This window comes from Tupaia chinensis, unplaced genomic scaffold (assembly GCF_000334495.1).
Source record: "Tupaia chinensis unplaced genomic scaffold, TupChi_1.0 Scaffold000047_1, whole genome shotgun sequence".
NCBI lineage: Eukaryota > Metazoa > Chordata > Mammalia > Scandentia > Tupaiidae > Tupaia > Tupaia belangeri.
In genome coordinates this window covers 2,373,644-2,384,081 of record NW_006159505.1, presented here as the reverse complement: position 1 = coordinate 2,384,081, position 10,438 = coordinate 2,373,644, and the positions used below count along the sequence as shown (strand labels likewise).

The following is a 10,438-nucleotide window of genomic DNA, read 5'->3' as shown; positions in this document are numbered from 1 at the left end:
AATCTTCAAGCAGTACAAGAAAGTTTCAGTCAGAATAAAACCACAGAGCCCAAAGAAGAGATTAAGCAAGTTTCAGAAGATGATTTCTCTAAATCACAGTTGGAAGAAAGTATGATTCCTATTACTAGGTCACTTCAAAAGGCTCTGCACCATTTATCTCGTCTGAGAGACCTGGTTGATGATAGCTGTGGGAAACAGTCACTGAAAATGTGAAGAGGAGAATTAAAATGTCTACACCGTAAATAGTCACTACTATGTATTTTTTTCCCTATTATTTAAACTGACAGAATAACTGTAAGTCATACATTCTTCTGTGATTGGTTGAAGTATTTCATATTTTTAAACACTAACCCTGAAAATATAAATTTTATGACCCATCTAAAAAAAAAAAAAAAAAAGAAATACACATTCGAGTCAGCGAGTGGCGTAGTGGCTAAGGCTCTGGATTTCCCCATGGCCAACAGCGGTTCAAGCCCTAGACCTGGCAGCTTGAAAATCACTATATGTATATGTGTGTGTGTGTGTGTGTGTGTATATATATATATATATATATAAAATGTTTGAAAATAAAATGTAACAGGGCTGCTCTCCAAACTAATCTGTAATATCACATAACATTGAGTAAAAAATATAAACATTAAAAAAATACACATTCAGGGAACCAGCAGTTAGCGTAATGGCTATGTCGCTGGACTCCCACGTAGTCGACCGCGGTTCGTGTCCCGGACCCGATGGCTTAAAACTCACGCCAGGCGCGTGTGCGTGCGTGCCCAAGATCCCAAGAGGAGAATGGAGGAGAAGGGATTGTGGCATGACCATCCCCCCTGGGGGGTGATTTCTCGCTTTCTGTCTCTATGTTTCTCTCTGTCTGTCTGGCGAGCGCACGCGCCCTACAGTGAAAATCTCTCCAAAAAAAAAAAATACACATTCAGTAGAAACCATACTTTGAGTACTCATATAGCCATTCTGTACAGAACGTTTTTAAATTTATAAATATATGGACCAGCCATGGTGGTTCAGGGTGACGCAGTGCTCTCTGATGCTGAACTCATATGGGAAGGTCTTGAGTTTGCATCATGAGGTCTCCCTGTTGCAATCCTCTGATGAAATTCGTTTATTTTATTCCTCCTGGGCTATGCGGTATTTTCATTGAAGAAAAGCTGAAACTTCGAGGAAGACATTAAAGACAGAATATCCCTAGTGGCTTTTTGTTTGTTTGTTTGTTTGTTTTGCATAGACTGAAGAATATATTGTAAAATAAAATAGTCATATCATCCAATAAGAATAACATGTTATATTTGTATACAGTTTGTCTTTTTAAGTAGAGATTGAGAAAGTTCATGTAACTTTTAGATATTTGAGGGGTAACATTTGGCCTAACATATTATAAAATGACTCTCTCTCTCTCTCTCTCTCTCTCTCTCTTTTTCATTTATTTATCAGAAGGTGTTTGTGTTTCAGACAGAGAGAGAGAGAAAGAGAGCATCCCTCATGGGACATGATCACACCCACAGTCTTCTTCTCCTTTGTCTCTTCCTTCTTTTGGGATTTTGGACATGCACACATGCACCCAGCATATTTCTCAAGCCACCAGGTCTGGAACTCAAAACTGCACGGCTGGACATGTTGGCCACCTTAACTACCAGGGCATGGGCTGCCCCTAAAATGATGTCTTAAATGATGAAATAAAGGAGCTGGAAGATAGTGTAGTGGCTATGTCACTGGATTCCCACATGGCCAACCAAGTCCCAGACCCAGTGGCTTCAAACTCAAGCTGGGCGTGGATGCACTGCAAGCCCAGGATCCTGGGAGGAGAATGGAGAAGGGATTGCGATGTGGTCATCACCCCCCGGGGGGTGAGTTCTCACTTTCTTTCTCCATCTCTGTAGCGAGTGCACAAGCCCTATAGCAAAAGTCTCTCTCTAAAAAAAGAAGGAAAAAAAAAGGAAAAAGGAAATAAATTAAACTTTTAATAATTATTTAAAAAGCAGTTTTGCTCTAAGGTGTGTATACTCATCAGAGAGAGAGAGAGAGACAGAGGAAAAGTGAGAAATCACTCCCTAGGGGAGATGGCCACTCTGCAATCCCTTCTTCTCCATTCTCCTCTCAGGATTTTGGGCACGCACACATGACTGGTGTGGGTTTCAAGCTCCTGAATCTGGGACTTGAATCGCAGAGTTGGCTTTGTGGAATTTAGTGCCTTAACCTCCACACAACCTGGTGACCTGAAATAAATTTAACTTCTAACGAGCTCTTTTTTTCTAAAATACATAAAGTATTGCTAATTAAATAATCTCTAGAGAGAAGACAGTAGTTTCTCTTTTTCTTCAAAAGTTATTTTTTTAATGTATAGGAATAGGTATCTTATTGCCTTATTTGTACTTATTGCATTAGCCACTGACTACACATTTTTAAATTTATAGACAGGAAATAGGACACTGATTTTCTTTCTTTTTTTAAAGAATTATTTATTTATTTAATTCCATTTGTTATTATTGATTGATTGATTAATTATTTTATTTGACCAGAGAGAGAGAGAAAGGGAAAGTGTGAAAGCAAGCTGCCAGGCCCAGGACTCAAACTGTGGTTGGCCATGTGGGAATCCAGTGCCTTTAACCAGTATGCCACCTGCCAGCCTCCTGATTTTCTTTTCTTTTCTTTTTTTTTTTTTTTGGAGAGGTTTTTGCTATAGGGCACATGCACTCGCCAGACAGACAGAGACAGACAAAGAGACAGAAAGCAAGAAATCACCCCCCAGGGGGGATGGCCACGCCGCAGTCCCTTCTCCTCCATTCTCCTCTCGGGATCTTGGGCACGCACGCATATGTGCCCAGCGTGAGTTTTAAGCCACCGGGTCCGGGACGCGAACCGCAGTTGACTACATGGGAGTCCAGCGACATAGCCATTATGCTAACTGCTGGTCCCCTGATTCTCTTTTTAAATACAGTCATAAGTTAAAGGAATGAGTTTCAGTCTGAAGTAAACCTAAATTAATGATATTGGAAAACTTAGTTCATTTTTTTGGACTCCCCTCCCCCTTTCATTTTTGAAAGGGGAATGAAGACCTTTTTCCCCCTTCTTCTCAGGCTAGTTCTGGAGACCAGATGTACTAAGGAATATGAAAATGTTTCTTAATCTGTGTGGACACAATATTGAATGATCTTCTCTCTTGTGTTGGATGGTTTTCCTTATCTCCATGAATTATCTTTACCTAGATAAAGGTAACAGGTTTCCCTAGTGGAAGAGGAATGGTGGATTAAATTGGAGAATCTTTGCATGTAGTAGATAGTCTGTCAGACTTCTCCGGGAAAGGTTATGAAGTGAAGTAATGAGAGGCCCTTTTCACTTGGGAAAAGCTATGTAAAAACTCTCCTAATATGAGAACATGTTTTGTTTCATTTGAATAACTCCTTAACTGTGTTAGATTTTTCACTATGTCCTAAAATAGTTGTAATTCATATTTTGTAATTGAAATACATGCAACAGGATCCGCTTTATGGAAATTTTCTTTCTAATCCAAGTTATCTAAGTGTGTCTGTGACAAGAATCAAGAAGAGCTATTAGTTTAAGCCATAAAGAGATTTACAAATTGGATTTTCCATTATGTTATACAGCCTTGGATTTTGTATTTTTTTTAATGAATTGAATTGAAATATGAAGAGATGTTTTAGCCTAGTGACTTTTTAAAAAAAATTTAGACAGGATGTATATATTTGCCAAAGACAGAAAACACCCTCTCTCCCCATGGGGCATGGTCACGCCACAGTCCTTATTCTTCCATTTCTCCACCCCATCAGCATTTTGGATGTGCATGCACCCCTGGCCGCTTGTTTTTCAAAACACTAGCGCTGGGATTCGAATGCCCATCAGTGATGCTGTATGGCTTTCTGTGCACAGTGCTTAACCGTGGTACTGCTTGACCAGAGCTGATGACTTTTTGGTCTGACTTTTTACTTGAAATCTACAGAGATAGTGGAAAAAAATCATATATTGAAGAACTATATTCATTTCCACCCTTAACCCCTTATTACCTTTTTGACACATTTGCTTTAGTTAATCATTTCATAAAGTGGGACTATAAGCTAGAAGTAACTGGAGCCATCATGGTCCCTTCACTTCCTCACATTCACATCTCATCTTCTGAGAAAAGAACATTTTCCAAATAATTACAATCTCATTATCACATCCAAGATGAGTAATAACTCTATAATGTCATCTAATACACACACACACACACACACACACACACACACACACATATATATATATATATAATTTTTGCTATAAGGTACATGCATTCACTGGAGAGACAGAGACAAAGAGAAATCCCACCTCTGGGGGATGGCCATGCCCCAGTCCCTTCTCTTCCACTCTCAGGATCTTGAGCACGTACACATAAGTGCCAGCGTTAGTTTCAAGCCTCTGGTCTGGGATTCAAGCCAGTCGGCCATGTGGGAGTCCAGCAATATAACAGTTCCTTCATCTGCTGTTCCCAGGGTCATCTAATATTTAGTTCATTTTCAGATTTACTGTTATTTATTTATTACTAAATGCCTATTATAGCCATTTTTTTCCATAAAGATTCAGTTAAGTGGTTTTTTTTTTTTGGAGAGGTTTTCGCTATAGGGTGCGTGCGCTCGCCAGATAGACAGAGAGAGACATAGAGACAGAAAGCGAGAAATCACCCCCCAGGGGGGATGGTCGCGCCGCAGTCCCTTCTCCTCCATTCTCCTCTTGGGATCTTGGGCACGCACGCACACGCGCCCGGTGTGAGTTTAAGCCACTGGGTCCGAGACGCAAACTGAGGTCGACTGCGTGGGAGTCCAGCGACATAGCCATTACGCCAACTGCTGGTTCCCAAAGATTCAGTTAAGTTTTATACGTTGCATTTGATAGATATGTCTCTTGATTTTATTAGAATATTTCTTATGCCTTTTTTCTTCCCTTCTTTTTTGGCCAGAGAGCGTGTGCCCTTGTGGGAGAGAGAGGAGAGAAAGTGAGAAAGCATCTTTCCTTGGGGACGGTCATGCCACAACCCCTTTTCCTCCATTTCTCCTTCCTTTCAGGATATTGGGCAGACATGCACATGTGACCTGCATGTTTTTCAAGCCATTGGATTGGGGTGCGAACCATGCAGTTAGTCATGAGGGATCCAGCCACCTTAACCACATGCCACTGACCATCTGTCTTACTAAGCCTTTGTTTTTCATGACATTGATTTTTTTGAAGAGTCTGGTCTTTTGTTAAATGTTGTGCATGTGGGGTTTTTCCCTTTTTTCTTCATGATTAAAAAGGTTAAATTTAGCAAGAATATAGTCATGGGTCACTTAAGCAAGCATATTTTTTAATAAAAAAAATTATTTTTTTGATTCCATTTGTTATTATTATTTTTAAATTTGACGAGAGAGGGAGAAAGGAAAAGTGAGAAAGCCAGCCTCTAGGTCTGTGACTTTTTTTTTTTTGCTATAGGGCACGCGCGCTCACCAGAAAGACAGAGAGAGACAGAAAGTGAGAAATCACCCCCCAGGGGGAAGACCACGCCACAATCCCTTCTCCTCCTTTCTCTTCTCGTGATCTTGGGCATGCACGCACACGCGCCTGGCCTTAGTTTAAGCCACTGGGTCTGGGACTCAAACCACTGGCGGCTACATGGGAGTTCAGCGACATAGCCATTACGCTAACTGCTGGTTCCCCCAGGATATGTTTTTTAAGAAATGTATCATTAGGCAATTTTGTTGTTGTACAAATATTGTGGAGTGTATTTACACAAACCTAATGGTACAGCCTGCTGCATACGTAGGGTACATGGTTTAGCCTGTTACAGTCTTCTGGGACCACAGTTGTTTACATGGTCTGTTGTTGACAAAAACATCGTTCTGCGGCACACTGTCATACTGCATAGAGGTGATGGCGAGCCTGATAAGATTGGAGGGTTCGTTTTGGTGGCTTTGATAGATCAGAAAGCAGTAACACCGATACTGCCAGCTTTCAAGCCTGATTGAATCTATAGTAATGATAGTAGATTCTTACAGTTTCCAAGTATCTCATCTATTAGGTCGTCAGGGAGGTCATTTTTCTATGTTTTTCCATGCAAAAATGTGCCATGACTTTCCCGATGACCCAGTCATTCTGTATATTTTTGCTATGTCACATTTTGCTGGTGCCCTTAAAATAGAAGTTTTGTTATGGGGAGGGATTTGGCAAGGCTTAGAGAAAAATCAAGCATTAGAGAATTTATTTTAATTTTACTTTACACATGTCAGTTTTAGTCATTAAAGCTTTTTAAATGTAAAAGCCTGTGTATCTTTATTACATTATTACATTTTAATGAGCTGAAATTTAGAGCATTTGTCATTATTACAGAATTTTTCTTCAGCAAGTCTGTTAGTAGTTTTATTGGAAATAATACGAAGAGCCTGTTACCATACTATCTAATCATAATGTTTGGTGATAATACTATTATAAACTTCCTTTCTTGGGAAGATCTACAATTTTGACTCTTATTGGGTTGTTGGGAAAGTCATGACACATTTTTGCATAGAAAAACTAGAAAAGTATGTCATAACTTTCCCAAGAACCCAGTATTTGCCACTGGTACATAATCTTAATAGGCAAGAGTATTTAAATACCTCAAAAAGAAATGGAATTAAACAAATTTTTTTTGTTACATAAATTAACCCATTTATTGTAGGCTAGTGATATTCCAAATGTCTATGGAGCTTCTACTGGTCTTTCAATTCCTTCAGTCTGCTGATGGCAGACTTGACTGTGAAGGCCGAAGTGGTGGTGCATGTCCAGGCACCACCGGATACCATTTTCATGCAGGAACCACAGTGCCAGATCCCCACAGCCTGTGTCTTCATCTTGTTTTTGCCACAGAAGGAGCAGGTGTACTTGGCGTGCTGGCTGATTTCAATTTTCTTCACCATTTTCTGGAAGGAGGCACCATAGCAGGTCCCATATTTACCGACAGTGCTGATCTTCTTGGTGCATTTAGCCATACCACTACCAACTAGGTCTGTGCCCAGAGAAGTGGAATTCAAATCTGAATAAGTAACTGGCTCTGAACTTTTTATTTATTTCCTCTATTAAGTTATGAATTTTAAAACATTCTTTTAAAAATTATTTATTTAATTTTATTTATTCATTCATTTTATTTTAATTTGACCACAGAGAAACACAGAGAGAGAGAGAGATAAAGAGAGAGAGAGAGGGAGGACAGCCACCAGGTCCAGGACTCGAACTGTGGTCGGCCGTGTGGGAGTGTCCAGTGCCTTAACCACCTTACCACCTGCTGGTCCCCAAAACATTCTTTTAAAATATGGTAGTGTATTTTGTCCTCTTTAGTAGTTTTGTTGGTAGTTCGTCTCTGTCTGGTACTCACTGTTGTGAATGTTTGTTTCCCTGGTTAGACCATGAAATGACTGCAATCTTATGCTCTAGAAGGATTTCCACATTTTGTTTTTGTGATGAAGTACTATTTTAAAGTTAGAAGTTTATTTTAAGATCCACCGGTTTTTATATGTTGAGAAAATATTTATTGACTACTCTTCTAGGTATTGTGGATATAGCAGTTTTCAAAACCAGAGGAAGAAGTCTTTATACTTACAGATCATCTTCTGTTCTCTGGTCATGTGTGGTTTTCCAATAAATACATTAACTTCTTTCTCTTGAAAGCCACTGAGATGGCATTATGGTCAAATGGGAAAGAATGACCTTTCTGGAATTATTTCTAGCACTGTGTTGTCATTCCGCATACGGAGGGTTGATTGGCCAGAAAGATTATTTGTGAGATTCTGAGAGCACAGAGTTGAGCCTTCCCAGTAGAACACTAGTGCAAAGGAAAGAATTCAGCAGGGATTGATCATATGACAGCAAGTTCAAAAACTGTGCCTCAAGCAAATGCAAAGTTAACTTGTAATACATCTTTAGAAGAATGTAAGAAGAAAAATATTATAGAACCTATTTACACTTGAAGAGAATTAAGCAGTGAGCTTTTTCAAGTTGCTTTGCTGTTTCAATTTTCTACAAGAATATTAATGTTTTATGTCTAAGCATGGTTTGCGAAGTTCGCTTTGTAATTCTCTAGAAATAACAGATGTATCGCATATCTATTTATACAAACATAACGAATGAATCTCTGAAAACACAGAAGCCATGCCAAAAAAAAAAAAAAAAAATCCCTGAGCAACTTTAAATATCAGAGTACAATCAAGTCTGGCTTCTGACTGTAGTTAGCCCACCTCTGAGGTGTTGGTAAAATAATTTGCAAGACCCAAACTGAAATTACTACAGGCAAGTTCTGTGTATTAATGTACTTCCTGTAGTCTTTGGCAGAATGCTAGGAGTGAAGGCAGGATACAAAAGGTTACTGTGGCTGGAGAGAAAGAACAGGAAAACGTTGTGGACTTTAAGGGCGTCTCCCTGCCTAAGGACAAACAGAGTAAACATGGACCCTGTGGTATCATACTCTCGTACCTAAATTTTTTTTAATCATTTTTATTCTTTTAAGAAATAAATTTATGAAGAGTTGGGCATACTACCCAGGAATTTAGTGTTATGTAAATTGGGTGGGGATTCATTTTTAGTTTCTTTCTCCTGTATAGAAGCTTTAACGTGTAGGTTAGTTTAGCTGTGTGCAGTTAGCGTTCTGTCCATCTCTGTTAGAGAGGAGCAGGAGCGGTGGTCTGTACACTTGAAGCTCTCTACAGCTTTGCTGTAGAACATTGAGACAGGACAGCTCCCATGACGGAGGTCCACCAGGGCGACACTGAGGGTTATTTTTTGTGTTCATGTGGATGCTTATTTATAGAATGATTTTTAAATCTTATTTTCATGTTTCCTTTGATTGCAGCAGTGATTAGAAATACATTTGGAAGAGGAAACTAATCTTTGTCTCAAAATGTTTGAGGTAGTTCAATTTTTAAAAATATTTGCGATAGTTCCAACTTTTATTTAAAAGTTTTAAGAACTTTTCTAAAAGAAAGAATGGTGGATGTAAGTAAAATTACATACTCCTGGGCACGTAGATTTGCTTGTGGTTCCTTCTTTTCATGGCTGTTCTGTGGCATACTTCTTATAAGAGGGGGGGAAGCTTGTTTGTGCTGCTCCCCACTTTTTTCCTCCACAGATCTCCCTTTTCTATGAATGAGGTTCGTTGCCAGGTCTGGATAAAACTGGGTGGGTAAAGTGCAGAATTCGAACTAGAGCTGTGGTATTGAACCTTTTGTATATTAATGTACCTCTTTTTCTTTAGACTTTTGCTTTATTTATTTACTTGAGTTTTTTGTCATAGGGTATGTGTGCTCTCCTGAGACAGAGACAGAGTGAGCGACAGTGAAGGGAAAGTGAGAAACCACCTCCTTAAGGGGGATGGTCACAATGGAGTTCCTTTTCTAGTCTCCTCTTGGCATGATTTTTAAGCCACTGGGTCCAGGATGTGAACCGCAGTCAACCAGGTGGGAGTCCAGCACCTTAACCATCATGCCACCTGCTGGTCCTTTTTGCTTTTTTTTTTAAACACAGGGGTACATTGGTCTGCACACATCTTCATTAGATTTTGTTTGCTTGTTTGTTTGTCTGGTCCTATTAGCTGAGTTTGAGTCCCCTAGTCCAACCACTGATCAAAAACCATCACATAGGTTTCAGTGTATACTGGAGACTCCGCTTTCTGGCTAGGGTAGGTTGAATAACATATGTGGAGAACTTATGTGTCAGGCACTGTGTTAACCACTTTACATGCATTAACTCACTTAGGTTTTCTCAATCACCCCTTGGGGGTATTAGTATTATTTCCATTTTACAGATGAGGACAAAAAGTCAAGCAAAGTAACTTACCCAGAATCTTCTGTCTTCTGCTCCCTCTACCCTCTTCGTTCTCATATTCTAGACCTGGAGACATTTTAAGAGACATTGGTGGACGAAAGCACATCTGGAGGAAGATGGTAGTAGGGCTGGAAATCATGTTGTTTGGAAAAATTTGGTCGAAGAAATTGCACTTCCAATAATCTGTGATACAAATTTCTCATATATGTACATGAATGGAATCTAATTTTTAAAAATAGCTCTGCAGCACTGAACTAGTAACAAGAAGTAGAAAGATCAGGATGACAAGCTGTTCTCTAGTTAGAGCAGTTTCAGAATAGAAGGGACCATGTCTTCCCTAAGTGTTCAGGTAAAGCACTTGTTATCCCATTTGTAGGCATTATGTAATGCATATTCTCCTTAAAAGTTTTTATTAACTGGGGACCAGCAGTTAGCATAATGGCTATGTCGCTGGACTCCAACGTAGTCGACCGCGGTTCACGTCCCGGACCCGGTGGCTCAAAACTCACGCCACGCGCGTGTGTGCGCGTGCCCAAGATCCCAAGAGGAGAACGGAGAAGGGATTGCGGCGTGACCATCCCCCCTGGGGGATGATTTCTCGCTTTCTGACTCT

General features: G+C 39.8%; 1 protein-coding gene and 1 long non-coding RNA gene across 4 annotated transcripts in view; one reads left to right on the top strand and one right to left on the bottom strand.

Annotated features, from left to right (window-relative positions):
• Nucleotides 1–10,438, top strand: part of FCHSD2 (FCH and double SH3 domains 2) — a 252,607-nt gene that overhangs the window by 45,652 nt on the left and 196,517 nt on the right. The gene's annotated exons all lie outside the window — the stretch shown is intronic.
• The window catches only part of LOC102469785 (uncharacterized), a 30,369-nt gene that overhangs the window by 6,942 nt on the left and 12,989 nt on the right, over nucleotides 1–10,438 (bottom strand). Inside the window, exon 3 of one of the 2 annotated variants that reach the window (XR_003550334.1) lies at nucleotides 9,838–9,931. This is a non-coding gene — a long non-coding RNA (uncharacterized LOC102469785). The remainder of the gene's footprint in view (nucleotides 1–9,837; nucleotides 9,932–10,438) is intronic. The other variant, XR_003550333.1, reaches the window with a different exon arrangement.